We start from the raw sequence: 16,571 nt of genomic DNA on the forward strand, positions 1-16,571 counted from the left end.
GGGCTCGGGGTTGGGTTTCTTCTTCAGAGGATTGTTCTAGCCACCCCCTTTCGTCCTGACACCGTTTGCCGCAGCCCGAACGAAGGAGGGGTTGGGTGTTTTTCTCCTCTGTTTGCGGTTTATAGGTGTCTGTCGGGGGGGGGGGGGGGGGGAAGGGCTGCAGCCTGAGGAGACCCCGCGCGCTGCGCTCCCCCTCAGGGAGCCCAACAGCCGCGGGCGGGAAAGCGCCGCGCGCGCGCGAGGAAGCCCCTCGCTCACCTGAGGCAGCGCCCCCCGCCTGGCTCCTCCCCGGCAGGGCCCAGGCGCGGCCCCGGCCCCGGCACCCCCTCCCCCGCTGGAGGGGGCGGGCAGTCCGCGCTCAGCTCCGGCGGCGAGCGACGTTGGCGGGGCGGCGGCGAGAGCGGCACGAAGTTGACGGGGATCCCCCTCAGAGGGTGAGGCGGCTCGGGACGGGTGAGGAGAGCGGCGGCGGCCGGTTGCGATGGGAGGTCTGGGAGCCGAGGGGAGGCACCGCGTCGCCGCCTTCTCCCTGCGGAGATGGCTGGGGCCGGGCGGGCACAGGGCTGTGGAGCGACCTGACCGGAGCGCGGTGGGCGCAGGGGACGTCGCCGTGTGGTGCCGCAGGGGCTGCCGCCCGCGGCAGGACGCCGCGGCTGTAGAGGTGGCTCCCCGCGCTGAGGCGCCCTGGGTCGCTGGCTTTCCTCCTTCATCTCGCTCCGTTAAACACGCTCCTTTCCAAAGGCCAAGGACGCCGAGTCCTCCCGGGTGTGAGGAGAGAACAACACGGCTTTCCCTACACGGCCAGCTGGTAACGCGCGGGGAGGCTGGCGGAGCGCCGGCCGTGCCGGGGCAGGCCTTCCCCCCGAGCGCTCCTCGGCGCTGCGCTGGCGAGTGGCGGCTGTGCCGGCCCCGGGGCGGGCGTGCTAAACGGTGGAGAGGGGAGCGCTGCCACTGGGTCGCGGAGGGGAAGGGGAGTTGCCGGGAAAACAGACTCCGGTAAGACCTGAGTATTTCTTAGTTTTCTCTCGCGGCTGTAAAGAGTGGGACTTTTTTCCCCGAGTGCGCGTACCGGCCGCGGCTGCCCCGGAGCGGTGGTTGCAGTGCCGCTGCCGGCCTTCGGTTTCAGGTGAACTCTCACTGTCCGGGACGGGCGGGGCCGGTGGCCGCTGAAGGGGGGCGCTGAGGGCCGGGCGCCCCCCGCGGGCCGGGCGGGCCGGGAGCCCTGGGCGGGCCGGCGGGGAGCCCCTCGCGGGTCGCCGAGACCGCGGTGCGTCGGGGGCGCCGCGGCCGCCTGCCCGCACGCATTCCTCCGGGGATTCCTGGCATTCCTGAGCTGAGGGCACTCTGACTTCTTCATCTCCCTTTTATTCCACGAATTAGCGTATTTTTGCGAAAGGGTGTGTCCGCGTTGTGTGTGTTCTTTTTCATGGGAAAAACTTACAATGGCAGTTAAGCCATTTATTCTTCTTCCCAATTAACTTTGCATCTGATATAATTTATATCCCTCCCGTATGATGACAACTTTATGGGGAGATCAGTGCTGCGATAACACTTTTGTGGTGAGTTTGGATTAGCATCTGCAGTTGAAGAATAGTTGTTACAGCTTTTATCTTTCTGTTTTTTTCTTTAGCATGTAAGTATTTTTAAAAAATCACTGCAATGTAGTTTGAATAATTATCAAAGTAGAAATAGTGGAAACCTATCCTTGAAAGTCATTTTATTTATCTCAACATCTACACTGTGTTTAACTTGCGAGCATTCATATAAAATGAATCATGTAGATGAATCAGAAACCCTCTAGGATATAATGATTTGTGGTATACCCATACGAATTTGATAGATTCAGTGCCTGACGCTTATTCGAACAACTGTTATATGTCTCATAGTTAAGGATCTCTTTATAGAGCTGGCTTTAACATCATGTCATGGTTTAACCTTAATCTTTAACTTTAAAACTTTTATAAAAATATAATTAAAATGGCAAAACCAAACCACTGATTACTTTTTTAAGGTGCTTTGTAGGAACTTGTTTGACTAGCAATTATATTTTCTAGAAATGTCATTGAATTCTCATTTTTTTTCTCATATTAGACCCAGAATAAATTTCCTTATGCTCACAGTGTGTACTAAGCCAGATGTGGTTACTGCTGGTTAATATAAAAGTATACCAAGTTGTAGTGTGGTTTGTTGTTGTTTGTTGTTTTTTTTTTAAATAATTAAAGTGTTAGTTAGAACTTGGGTCTTGTCTTTTGGGGGAAGATTATAACTGGAAATGAAAATTTTTCATACGGTATTGGAATATAGTGTAGTGTAGTAAGCAGCATGTTTTACAAAGGAGATGAAGTAGTTTGTCATGTTATGAAAGGCAATTATACTGTTTTTTATTGTATGTTACTCTTTTTGAGACATAGTCAGCTATACTTTTTAAACAGAAAACTGTAAAATTAGAGAGCAATATTTCTAATTTTTGTTAAAAATTCTCTTAGAATATTAAGATAATTTCTCACATAAGAAGATAATTGTTAGTAGTAGAAGATTTTTACAGTTTAATACTCGTATTTTTTTTAAAAATTGATATGAGCTAAACAAAAAAAATGCAGTGCTTCAAATGAAGTATCTTATAAAGGGACTGATATTTTTACATGTACGTATTTACAATTTAGACGTGTTTTTGAAACGTATTAATAATTGGACAAGAATACCTAGTTGGTTTACATACACCTTGAATTGCAACTGACATTAACTGTTTCTGAATCTCACTTCAGTGCAAATACGCACTAGAAAGGATTATTTTAGCAAATGTCAGTAATGTTATGACAGTAATGAAAAGGGAGGGCTTATCGTTGCTAACTACTTTGATTACAGAATTTGTGGTGATATTCCAAAGAGCCTGTCTTCTCCATGGGTGTATCACATAACTGTTTTTATTCTCAGTATCTGACTTAGTTGTGTTTTGCTTTTAAATCTAATAAATGGGATGACTGCTTAGGCTGCCTGAATTGCCTCCAAGCCTAGTTTGATTTCTGTTAATTGCATTATTAGATCTCACTGTCACTAGTAAACTGTCTGAGAATACACTTAGGTTTTCTTAACAGGGTATATATGGGGGATGTGGAATTTAATTCACTGCAGAAATGGTCTGTGGTGTATTCCATGTAAGGAATTTAACCTCAATAAAAGGATGACAAAGCTGAAAAAAAGAACTGGTGACAGTTCCGTCTTCTGGTTTACCTTGTGTAATAGGAAGTTGATCTTTCTGGGAGTATTAGTGAAACTGGTTTGTCTAGGCTCTGCAATGTCATCTGAAAAGTGTAGATGAAATGGCATGACCTCAAACTTGAATTTTTAAATCTTTTGTCATGGAGTAACACGAGATGAACATATGTGCAAGGAATTTATTTAGCCTGGACCATGGTGGGCAGGTTATTATTCAAAAATAGCTACTTAAGTATTTTGAGGCCAAATAATTCTGATGTTGTCAGAAATTAAACAAAAGTAGACCAGCACAGTTTCATTCTGCAGCCTTCTGTTTTACCATTTCTGCTTTTTGAAGTCATAGACATAGTGATGATGTCATTATTATCTGGTCTTTTTGCTATGTTGATAACCTGAAAATGTGTGTAGTAATATCAAGCGCTTGAGCCTAATTGTGCAAAACGATGTTCAGCCTATGGCAGTGTCTACCTGTGTTGATAGAGGGGAACTAGCAAGAATCTGGTCAAGATCACTGATGCTAATAGATTTCTGAGAAATGGCAATGAACACTAAAATAATAGGCCATTTTTCCCACTTCTACACCCTCTCTATGCAACTGTGAATGGCAGCAGAAATGATGGAGCTACCTACTGCCCCTGTATTCGGATAAAGCAGGCTTAAGAAATTTGCGTTTCTTCTTTCTTTTGTCTGCCCCACTTCTCCTTCTTTTTTAGGGGTAGGAGGAGGTTATCTTCTACCTGATCAGTTCAGTGACATGATTCAGAGCCAGGCTTTACAAAGAACTACATCTTCATGATATAGAGATGAACAACGGTGTCTTAAATGGCCAGGATGAGATGAAGATGTTAGAACTTCTCCAGTTTTGTTGCTAGGTCTCAACAACCTGCATATTGAAGAAGATGGTACTGACTTGATGCATCCTCAATTTAGGTTTGGCAGTTTACAGGGTCTTTCAGTATCTCTTGAATGCTATGTTGGCAGGATGTGCAAAAACCCAAAAAAGGTTGGTTTTGTTGTTTCTGTCCTTACTTGGCAAAAGAATGAAGAATCCTCCCACTGAGAATGCTACACTACCAGGTTGTTGTGCGAGGGAAGGTATTTCAGGTGTTCATGAGTGTTTATTCCAGGCATATTTATCTGGAAACATTAACACATTTCAGAAGCTGCTTTGGACTTGACTCTCTGAGTGGAGTTAAATCTAAATGGTAATATTTTTCAGTATAGCCAAGTATGAAAATATAATGTTTAAACCCAAGAAATTAACATGTTAGGAATGCATGTGCTAAAGATTTAGTGGTAGTCATGGAGTCACCACTGTTTGGGATTAGAGCTCAGTGTTTTTGCTGTGACCTTGTACTATTTCTGCCAACAAAGCTGGCAGCCTCCGTGAAGGAGTTTATCCAAATGTAGGCTTGTAACCTTCTGTTTTATGTGAAATCCATAGCCAAACGTTTTAAGTACATAGTATAGTTTTTCCATGAATGCCTCTGAATTTTTAGCCAAATGAACTCCGTTTTAAATTAAATTGATTCATCTTTTGTATTTCTGAGATGCATTAGCCAGATTGTCAGTATCAGATTTAAAATGAATATTCTGTAATAACCTTTTTACATTCTACTTGATTTTAGTAAAGACAGAAAGCAATGAGGAATAAAGGTGATTGGAGAAACATCTCAGAAAGCCCTTTGACTTAAAAAACCATCAGGGAGATTGATAAGACTGGAAGATACTTCAATTATTACCACAACTGCCCCTTTCTGTGACGATCCCCAGGCATACTAGGAGTCGTTACCATTCAAATAGCTGCATGACTCTCAAAAGTCTGAGCATGACAAGAGTTTGACTGCAGGCATTTGCAGAAGTTCATAATTCTTTAGTTATGTGTACAATACACACACCATTTAAATGTAGCTAAAATGTCGATGCGGAAATGTGAAAAGGAGACTTATTGTCTAGGCTGTCCATGCTTACACATTCGTATGCGTATATGCCTATGTATTTCTGTGTGTGCGTATACATAAACTCTCACAGACACTTGCAGAAGCCTTATAAGTAATTACCAGCCATTAGGAATGTTTCAACTCTATTTTAAATTCCATTGAAAGATATCTCTAAGAGCTGTTGAAGTTTATTAGAATGGAAGATGTCTTTTATGTACATAAAAACACTCAAAAGTGGGTAATGATATGTGATCTCTTTCAACATAAACCATAATGCAGAAGTGGTGGGTAAAATTTGAGCTTTTATATAAAGATGGAGTTTTCAGTGGTGTGAATCAAGCTCAGAATATTTTGTTAGACCTTGTTGAAACTGATAATGGGTTGGGGTATGCCTTCATACAGTCGTTTGCACACCATTAGCTGTTATATGCAGGGAGCAAATGTTCAGCAGTAGCAACCCTTATTTACAAGAACAATTGCATGTAATGTTACATTATAATTCCACAAATACTTCAAGCCTCATAAAGAAGCAGCCCTACCTCCCTTATTTCCCCCCAGTAATTACGCTATTCCAGTGTGAATGTAAGAAGAGTGGCAGCTTGTGGGAGCTGGTTAAACCTGTGCTTAGTGTATAAACAGGGTCCACACCAGGCAGCTTTGGCTGCAGAAGCTTCGTAAGCCCTTCTAAGTAATGCATCTCCTGGTGGAGCAGTCCAGCATATTATGAAGCTCCTTTCCTCTGTGGAGTTATCCAACCTCTCTCTTCTCTACTCAGCTTATGTCTCTCAGGCTGTGTGTGATGATATTATCTTGTTGTCTAGTGGTGGCTGGGCTCAGGGCCCGCAGTGCTGACTGCATATTTAAATTTCAAAATGCATGGTTGAGTTAGTTGAAAGAAACTAGATGGGTGTGAAGCCAAGTGTTTAAAGAATACAATGTAATTAAGACAAAGTCTAACAATAGAAAAATGGGAGCCATAACCAGCTTGAATACGCATGAAGCTGTGGCCTTATGTTGGCTCTGTAAATATGACTCCTGAAGTCTATTTTACATGTAGTTTTTGTACTTAAATACTTACATCTTCATAGAGATTAACCCTTTTCTGTGTGTCTTCATATAGGTGAGACCTTGGTTTCTGCATGCAGTTGTACTCCTATAGCTCATCCTTAATTTTATTTAGGAATAAGCTAATATATATAATCAAGGTTATGCTGGTTGCATCTGTTGTGTTGCTGTAACTGTAGACAAGATTATTTTTTTTTGGGTGGGAATACTGAGAAGAATGTCACATCTAAAGCCAAGGAATAATTTTTGGAGTGGGGGGACCTTTTTATTCATTTATTTATTTTAGATAATATTATAAATAATTTTGTGTTCTTGAAGCACTGGCAAAACTTTTTAACAAAGATTGCCCTAATTCTGTTTCCATTTCTTTGAGAAGGGCTTTCTAAGAGACTCTTTATTTTAACAAACTTGAGATTTTTGCCTAAGCCTCTAAAAATATGAACAGGATACTCTCTTCTATTTAAACAATAATGATATCATTGGGATGTACTAAGATAATTTCCTTTGGAACAAAATACAAAGTTTCTAACACTGACAATTGGAGGAAAATGTAGTGAAACAACATAAAATCTCTTGTGGAGTGAGTGTAATCATATCAGATGTTTGGATACAAACCAGCTGTTGTGTTTGAAATCACAAACTGCTTTTAGAATCTGTGAGTATCCTTATGTCACTCAGCTGTTGTTTCTGTCAATACTTCAACAAATAAGAACATTTAGAATTTGATAAACTAGAAAAGAGTGTATAAAATAAAATTTCCTCTTGGTGACTTTATTACATTTTTTTTTTAACCTTCTCCTTTGCAATTTTGTCATAAAACTGAGGAAAAATTGAGTGTGGTCATATCATGTGTATATAATTAACTCTGACATAAGTATTTATAAGGTTTTGTTGTTTGCTTGCTTTTTGTATTTGAAGTTTATAAATGTTAATTGTATTGCTATGGTGTGAAGATACTTAAAGTGCAAGTAGATAACCCCGGTAGATTGGATTCTGTGTTAGTGGCAAAAAAGAGCTTGTACAGGTGTATATGAACCTCTGTGGGAGATGAAACGGTATAGTAGTATAAGTACACTTTTGCAGGTATTCACGTCCATATAAAGCTTCTACCACCGTAACTATTAATAAACAAGTGTAACTCTCCATCTTCCTCCAGTGACTTAACTAGTACCACAGTATACAGGACCTGGGACTAGTTGAGGCAGATGACATGAATTAGTCTCTTGGAACTGTATTTCAGATACAGATTGACTTCTATTTTAGTATACTTTTAATGATTCCCTTTTGTTTATGATTTGGGAGAATCTGGAAACTAATTACTTCAATAAAGAAAAAGAGAGCTTTTTAATAATGATACAAAATATATATTGCAGTGGTAATAGTTTAGAATATTACATGAGAAATTTGGGGTTTTCTTAATATTTTTATCATTAACAAAAATTAAGGCTTTAATTTCCACTCAGTAAGCAAGGTTAGTAGGTCATGCCATATTTCCTCTGGGGGTAAGTCCTGTAAAATTATGACTACATGAATTCATATGTAGCAGGTTAAGAAAATGCGATATATATTATGTTCTTGTCTTCAATCAAACTTTGACAATTTATGAGACCTGAGGATCTGCCAAAATGTCTTCTTGTTGACTTACAGCCATTGAAGCAGATTTTCCTTTTGAAAAACAAACAAACAAACAAAAACCAACAAAACCTGCAAGTGTCACACAGCTCAAGCATTTGGCTGATCTGTCACATATTTTCATAGGACTAATGAGATGTTTTACATTTGAGACGTTGAGACTTCCTCATATGCAACATTTTTTCAGCCAGAGGGAGTATGAACCAAGCTGTAAGCAAGTGAACAGTATCTTTTGCTCTAACTGCTGTTAATAGTTCTTTCTACTGACAATCTTTATTAAATGCAATTCTCTTCCTGTCCGTGAAAGGGTGGCTATTAATATTCTGTTTTATTGGCTGAGCATCTGAATAAGGTTGTTTAATATCTGGGTAGAACTGAAACTGAAATCCATACCTCTAAGGCAGCGAATCCAAGATTCATCCACTTCGCTATACTGCGTTTCAGGAGAAATTGATAAAATAATATGTGTAATCCATGCTAACCTAAGCATGGCTGTTTGCTTCCACTAGCAGCTATGGAAGAAAAGTGTTATTTGGAATTTTCATCCTGCAGGAAATTCTAACTTGTCATCTCTAGGCTGCCATCTGAAATCAGAACAGAGAATGATATTTTTCATAGAATAGAAGTGAAAGTAATTGATTCAGAAATGTTGAAATACTCACTACTAAAATGTATTACTGTGATGGCATGCTTCCTTCTGGCCCCAGACTTCCGTATGGGTCAGTGTTCCTGGCTGGACTTCATTTTTCATTATACACCCAAAGCCATATGACTACCATATTTAATCACAACTTGGTCAAAGGAAAAAAAAACATGTTGCATTTATGGAAGGCACAGACCTACATGGCTCCTGGTGTGGAGGCTGGAATTACTGCTTTCAGAGGGAGGCTTGAGTGACCCACTTGCAGTGTGGGTGTGTGGTCCTCCAGCATTTACTTCTCTACATGGGCACCATGGACACCTTGGACTGGCAATGGGTATGAATTTCACTGCAGGTAACAATGCAGTCCATAATGGAATGCAGCAGGTCAAAACCTGGTCCTTTTCTCTTTGCACTGCACGAGTTAGTAATATAGATGCATCTAGGGACCGTATGAGGAGGGACTGTATCTAAGTTGGTGGATGGGATCTAGTACTAAGTTTAGAAATAGCTTGTGCAGTTCATTTATATGTAGTGGTTTTGGAAGAATATAAATTGCTAGCTTACTTTTTATGAAATATGTAAGATTAATTCTGCCTATAATAATAAGTCAGCCCTGTCTTGGAGGCTGAAGAGATACCTTGATTTGGTCTTGTGTCTGTGTGATACCAAGAATAAGTCTTTGTGGTGCAACACTGGTATATGGAGTTCTGAATAATACATGCCATGTGGCTTGGGTTCCCAGCAACTCATGATTTTTTTCAAGCATAGAATTTTTCACAGTCTCTTTCATTCCAACAGGTAGGAAGAAGAGGTAGGACATGAAGCTTTCAGGCTGCTTTTAAAGGGAGTGAATATTTTAAAACTCAGTGGTCTGTTTTCCAGTTCTTCATTATAGACGTTTTAGGCAGGTCTTTGATGCTGACATCAGAAAAGCTGACCAATAATAAAATAAATCTCTCTCTGGGTAATTTTTTTTTCCCACTGCTGCCTGCAGAGAGCCTGCATATACTGAATTATGACGTGATATATTGTAGAAAATCCTCTGTGTAGGCCTTTTGAAAGTTCTGAATTTTGACCACTAGACAGGTAGTGGCAGTTTACAGACAGTACAGGACAAGAATAAATTGCCTTGGAAATTTTATTGTGTTCCATAACTATCATAATTTTCTTTCTAATAATTGTGAGGAGTGACTGCCAGATATGATACAAATATAATTTTATATAGACAAAAAGTATATCTCAAGGAGGAAAAAAATCTTAAATGGGGGTAAGAAATCTACTGGAAAGATGGCAAACTTGTTGTTTCAGTTGTCTTTCTGTTGCTGGATATTGTCAGTTTGCTCTTAAATGAGTTTCACTGTCCCTTTTTACAGTCCCATATCTTGAACTTTAAAATTTCACTTTTCTCCCTTCTGCTGTCCTGTAAGCAGTAGATCAAGTAAACTCAGCTACCCCAGAGCTATCTTCCATATAGACTAAAAGGGACAGCAACCCAGGCCCATTTTCCTTTTGCAGAAGCCTCAGATTGTAGGTAGGATTGACAGTGATGAAGTTTCCCCTCATGCTTGCAAGGCATGTGAGATTGTGTTCCCCCAAGTGTAAAAACATTACAGTTTTGGTCTTTCCATGAATTATCCTGTCTACTTCCTTTTCTTTACCCTCACAATATGTAAGTTTTCTTTCCTCTTCTCTCCTAAAGTTATTTCCTGTCCTTTTTCCTTAGCACTGTCATTTATTACTGACCTAACACCCACTTTGTCTTTGTGTGATACTGCTGGTACTTTCTGAATAGTCAGCTGCACAGAGAATCCATTATTTAGCTTGGAGAGCAAGCTCAATGTTATGTAAAGCTGGAGGACAAATTTTATAGTTCCTTTCTGGCATTTTGCTGCGTGTGTGTGAAAAATCTGGAGTAAACATCCATAAACTGTAACATCCCTCCTTTTAAAAAAAGGCACTGATTAAATAATATGGGCAGTGACTTTTTTTTTTTTTGTGGTAAGAAAATTTGGAAATAACTTCCATGGAACCAAATGTAATTTGATAAGTTAGCCTTTAATAGCTTGAAATTTTCAGAATTCTAAAAGTTCACTCATCCGAAGAGAAGATAGTGTGGTGTGCTTTAATCTTCCTTTAATGAAAAATCTTCAGCTGATTCAGTCTTAGGAGTCTCAGGATTATGATATTGGATATGAGGGAGTTCCTGTTTTTCTATCATCAAGAGAGCCAGGGAGGAGTCCTAGTGCCATAGGAAAAGTGGAAAAGTCAGATCCTTTTTATTATTCCATATTCCTTCACTAGATGTATGCAAAAGGAGCATACACGTAATGTGAGGCAATACCTGTGAAGGATCTGTGGCTCTTTAAGGAGGCCAGGGAACATATCTGTTGGTTGGATAGTGTGTCCCCCAACACATCGGTCAACATCTCTGCCTGTGTTATATATCCCACTCTGTCCAGTGCACCTAGTTGCCTCGCATCTGGAAGCAGAAAGTGGGAGGTGCTTTACTGCAGATGTGTTAGAGGCATGCTTGGGAATGAGTGTGTATGGTCAGGATACAGTAGAGCAAGCTTCATATGCAGAGCGTGGCATTTAACAGGATTGGGAAGGCATTTTCTTCAGATAGATCTGTCTTGTAGATTTGGCTAAAGAACTGAAATGTATGAGTGGACACAGTTCCATACCTTTGTGATGCTGTAATGTTCGGAAGGCTGCAGAGCTGCTGAAGGGAGCAGCCATGTCTGGCACAGGAGTATGTTTCTCAAAGGCACTCTTTTCTGCTCGTGTTGGCAGGGAGAGCAGTTGGGATTCCAAATTACAGGGATTTTCTTTTTTTGTAAGGCGGGTCTCAAATAGCTCCTGGTAGCTAGCTTTAAAATAGCTGTGAAAGGAAATGTTTTGGAGGCATTTTAAAAAAAAATGTTTTTGACCTGTTGAACCTTCAGTATTCCTCTCCTGCGGTTCTTTGTAAAGTATCATATCACCACTGAAGAACAAACTGCTACAGAAGAACATGCAGAGTACTGGATTTTCAGACATGAGAACTTCTGCTGACAAGTTCTCTTTATAAACAAAAATGTCATAGTTTCTGGTTTTGGCAAAAATAACTTGTTCAGAAAAATGAAACCACTTCTGAGTAATGATAAAATATAGGACTTTCATACCTCCATAGTGGAGGCCAGAATTTAAAATGAGTGTTTAAACACCTTTATGAAGGCTTATTTTAAAAAGAAATCCCAAAACTGAAAGGCCTGAACAGCTTTGAGTGCCAATTTTGTTTGTTTGTTCACAGAAGTTTTTAAAGGTTTCTGTCCCTGAAAATGGAGTTAAAACACAAATTCAGTTTGGAATTTTGTGATTGCCTCAAGCAGTCTAAGGCCATGTTGCTGCCAAAATAGGTGATCCTATCATTCCCTGGTGCCTTACTTGCTGATCTGATATAAAACTGCTCATTTTTTTGCTGAATCAGTAAAGCTGTGTGGCTGCATGGTTGCTGGCTCGCAAAAGGAGCAGGGAGGATTGTACAAGCTGAGATAACAGGGTGCTAGAACTGTTGCTTTTGGGGATAGTGTGTACTGGCCTAATTTTTTTAGTCAGTTGGTAACATACAACATTGAAGTGAAGTAAGCATCTTTCAAACCAACATATTCAGAACTTTTTAAAGAACTTGATCCTGTAGCCTGATGAAACTGGATGTGACCACACAGGGACTACACATGGTTTTCATGGGGTTTCAGAGCAAGGAAGGGCCTATGTAGATACAAAGACTTAGGCCTGCAGGCTCAGGCTATGTCTATGGTAAACTCATTAAGTCAGTTTCTTTCAGGAAATTTTCAAGGAAATATTTGATTAAAAATTACTGTTTTGCTGAAATGTCAAATAAAATAACTTACCTGGGGCATACAGTGAATACACTCCAATGATATCTGTAAAACTTAATGTGTTACCTAGTGGAGTGAATTTGCTTTGTTTGTGCCTGACTGTGTTTCCTGGATCTTTAATTCTGTGTTCTTTTGGACTTGCTCTAGACAATGACTGGATTTACTGAACTTGTTGATCAGTAAATCCAGCTGTTTAAGTTTATATAGTGTAACTGTAGAAAATCAGGCTATTTCTTTTCTGGACTGTTTGCAAGTTTTCAGGTGAAACTTTGCTGCTCAATAAAATTTGGCTTGGTACAAACAGCAGATGAAGTTACCAATCAGAAGATGTCAATATACTTTCATTGTTCTAAACTGCAGCTGAACTTTTAATCTCTGAAAGATATTGATGGTTGTATGTCCTTGGCTATATTATCTGTTGTTTTAGCAAGTAGAATATTTTCAAAAGAAAATAATTTATTGAAGTAGTTATTTCTTATGTCCTGATTAATTTGTATATGCTGTTGTGATAACATTTGCTTCACAAATAGGAGATAAGACCTGATTTTATAAAATAATACAATGAGTCTTCTACCTAATTAAGAATTTATGCAGAATCATTGCTTCTGTTTTCTGAAAACTGTACTTTCAAACTCCTCTGAGACACAGCAAATAAAACTATTAGCAAGACTATATTATTTAAAATTAAAAATATTAGTTTGGCAGAAAACCTGGAATCAGAATTTATATCGCCCTCTATTTAAAAAAAAAGCTTCAATTTTTGTAAGTAACTACAAGGAAACAACAAGCAGCCCCACAAACAGGGCAAATCTCTTCCTAACTACTGTTAAAATATCTTAACCTCTTTTCTTAAGCTTAAGAGTAAACAAACTGTTCTGTCATAACATTTGAGGGCTTCAGTAGACTTACAGAAGATTAAAACTGGACAGTTTTAGCTGTGAGTGCCCCCAGCTATCAGCTCCTCCACTGTATCAGATGTCAGAATTTCAATCGTTAATAGTATGGAACACAAGGCTGGTTGCATTTACCCGAGTATGCCAGTCTGCAAATTTTCTTGGTTGAGGTGTATACTCAGCCATCAGAGTGTTCAGATGTTCTCATTTTTGACATGGTGACGTCCATCAGAGGAGTGGGGCAGACAGATGGGAGAGGAACAGCTTCAGTCTTCTCATCTTAATCTATTGCTGTAAGCCTGACAAAGCCTGAGATGCTGACTGTACAGTGTGTGTGTAGAAATACGACTGTAACTGCAATTAAACAATTAACATCATTAGAAGTTTTATGTTTTCATCAGAAAGGCTGTGTGTAAGGAAAACCTGCAATGCTTTTTTTAATTTAAAAATGTTTACAATATTACAAAACTAGTGTTTTCGTGTATTGTAAAATAACTGTTTTGATATTATGTAGTTCATGGGAGTATTATCCACTGTGGCCTGACATCCTATAAAACAGGAACGGTAAGTAAAGCCTTCAAATATTTGAACGGTAGGGCCAGCTATCTTATTTTCTTATGGATATAATGGGGATTTATATATATAATTTTTTTCACAGTTCTGGAAAGATTAAATGTTTTATTTAAAAAATTGTTGTTTTAGCAATTTGATTTCTACAAGGTTTTATCCTTTTGTATAGTAAAATTAAGTGTTTTATTAGTATAATGCACATGAAGAAGACACACCTATTTCTTTATAGTTTTAGAGACAAATTAAATATATTAATGGTTAATTTAAGGTAGATTATTAACCTAAATACTGTTTCTACTGTACATTAGGGGGTTTGGTGTTTTGTGGTTGGTTTGGGGGGGGGTTGGGTTTGGGTTTTTTTTCCTGGTTATTTAATATTTTTAGCAACTTTGCAACATGTTTGAAAGTGCAGCTTTTGCAGTCGTTCTGAATTTGACATATTGTAATTTATTGCTTATCTATTGCTTATCAATCAATTATGCTGATTGATTTGAATCCTTTCGTTTTAAGTTTTAGGTTTATTTTTATTTACCTCTTTTTCTTGTGTTTGTTAATTGTAACCACTATTGGCAAATTCAGATGAACTTTACTCTTTTTATAGGTCTGCTAATACGTATAGCTTTAAAGTGTAGTGTAAACTTTCATATACTAAGTAATTTGTCTAAATTTACTGGCGGCATTTCTAATCTTGCTAGAATTGCTAAGTGAAGAGCCTTTTTAAAGGCGTTCATGTATTCATCCACTGCAGATGTATGCTATCAACTATGTATAAGTCATGGGGTTTTTTCACTTACACAGTCACATGCAAATATGCCATGAGTGATTTTAACTTACACAAAGTAGTATCAGCACACTGTATTGTGCAAACTATATTTCTTTTTATAAAGATAGAGTTCTGAATAATTTGTATTTTCTGAAAACATTAGTTGAGACACTTTAAACGCTTGCTCCTTAGAAGATACGGAATTATGTTGCTTTTTTCATGGGCTGTTTGAAGTCTCTTTGTTAGTAATTTTCAGTTGCAAAATCATGTCTTGTTAACACTTTTTCCCTAGACAATCATGCAGATTTGATTTAGAAGACTGAGAAACTTTATTTCATCATTTTTATTTTGCTAAAACTTGAAATGATTTAAATTATTATTATTTCATTACATACCTGTAGTAGTAACTTCAGATCAACGTGGTATAACATAATAGTAATATAAAAATGGAAAGCATAAAAGCTTCAAAATGCTTACTTTATTTGAAAACAACTTTTGAATTTTTAAAAATACATCTTTTTTGTTGTCTTGAGCAAACAAAGAACGATTTGAGACACTAATGAATGTAGCTGGACCCACTCAACAGCTTAAAGAACAGAGTGGAGAGAACAGAGTGGAGAGACTGGTTTCTTTCCCACCTCCAGCAACCATCCATTAGATTAGTGTGGTCTGGTTCCTTTACAGTGTATAGTCTACATTACAGCTCTGTACAGTGCGATCTCTTTTTCCTCCATTGCTTTCTCAACCACCATCAGTGCAGCTCAGAAGCTGATTTCAGTGCCCTAGTCAAAACCCCACTAAATCAATGGAGATCTCTTCACTGACTCTGGGTGATTAGAATCAGCTTCTACTATTTTTATTTTGTCATTTTTGTCTCAGCTTATACATTGAAACAGTGTAATTAATGTGAGATGTTATGAGTGTCCAGAAAAGAAGGTAAAATTTATGAAGAGATACATAGAATGGAGGCCCAAGATAATGAAGGGTATTGGTCCTTCCTGTTTCCTTCCATTGTTGTTGCTCATTCATTTTTCCACTTCCCTTCTCTGGCTCATCTTTGCTTTTCCCTTGTTCTGTTTCTTTTCCTACTCCAGGAAGTCTTAAATGGAGATCAAATTCATATTGTCTATTTACTCCTCTTTACTAAGTGAATTTAACCACTGAATTAATTTTGGTGAATTTAACTAGTTCAACAGATCTTTTAATATCTAAGGAATACTTTGACAGTGAGACTGCTTTTTTTCTTCATTAAAATATTTACTTGATATCTAGAATTGTATTTAGAGAAACATATGCTGATTCCTTCAGATGAGGTAAGCCTACTGTTGAGGAAGAGCTGGAGTTGGTTTTTAGGGAAAGGAAGAGGTTTTTGAGGGGAGCTGTCCTGCTAGAAGGAAGAATTGGGTGGAAACTACCATGCTATGAATATTGAGCCAAACTTTTTACTTCACTGTCAGTAAAAAATGATAATTCTGCTGTTGATTAGAATAACTGAGGGAGATGGTTCATGCTGAGATACACAGGAGAGTGAAACTGCCTGCAGAGGTTTGTTTTTTTCATGAGATACCTTGTTTTGGTTTCCAATTGATGATTATTCACCATCGTTTAGTGACCTTGGTTTTGTCAGGCTTCAGTGATTACTCAACTCCCCAGGTCAGTTCAAAAGTTTATTCCCTCCAGGTTTTACATCAGTCTGACGGAGTCTTGTGTTACATTCTTTTGTAGACACAGCTCTTACTGTCACTGCATTGCCTCTGCCACTAGACCGTTGGCTCATAATATACAACAGATAGTAAAGTAAAATTACCCACAAAAACAGCTCTTACAGAAAGAAAGAATGACGTTTAACATTAAAAGCGCAGGTAGGGTTTAATTTATGGTTTTCTAAAACTGAAACAGTTTTGGCACATATAGGCTGGAGTTAGCATTCCTGTTACTTCTGAAAAAGGTACTATCAGCCTTGGAAAT

At 38.8% G+C, this 16,571-nt stretch overlaps 1 protein-coding gene across 5 annotated transcripts in view; it reads left to right on the top strand.

Moving 5' to 3' along the window:
- Positions 1 to 360: 360 nt before the first annotated feature.
- Positions 361 to 16,571, top strand: part of CGNL1 (cingulin like 1) — a 64,694-nt gene continuing 48,483 nt past the window's right edge. For 4 of the 5 annotated variants that reach the window (XR_012675242.1, XM_075160191.1, XM_075160193.1 and 1 more), the window contains exon 1: positions 13,720 to 13,834. The gene's annotated coding sequence lies outside the window, so the exon portion shown is untranslated. Of the gene's footprint in view, positions 435 to 13,719; positions 13,835 to 16,571 lie in introns of those variants that run through there. The other variant, XM_075160192.1, reaches the window with a different exon arrangement.

Source organism: Calonectris borealis, chromosome 11 (assembly GCF_964195595.1).
Source record: "Calonectris borealis chromosome 11, bCalBor7.hap1.2, whole genome shotgun sequence".
Lineage (NCBI taxonomy): Eukaryota > Metazoa > Chordata > Aves > Procellariiformes > Procellariidae > Calonectris > Calonectris borealis.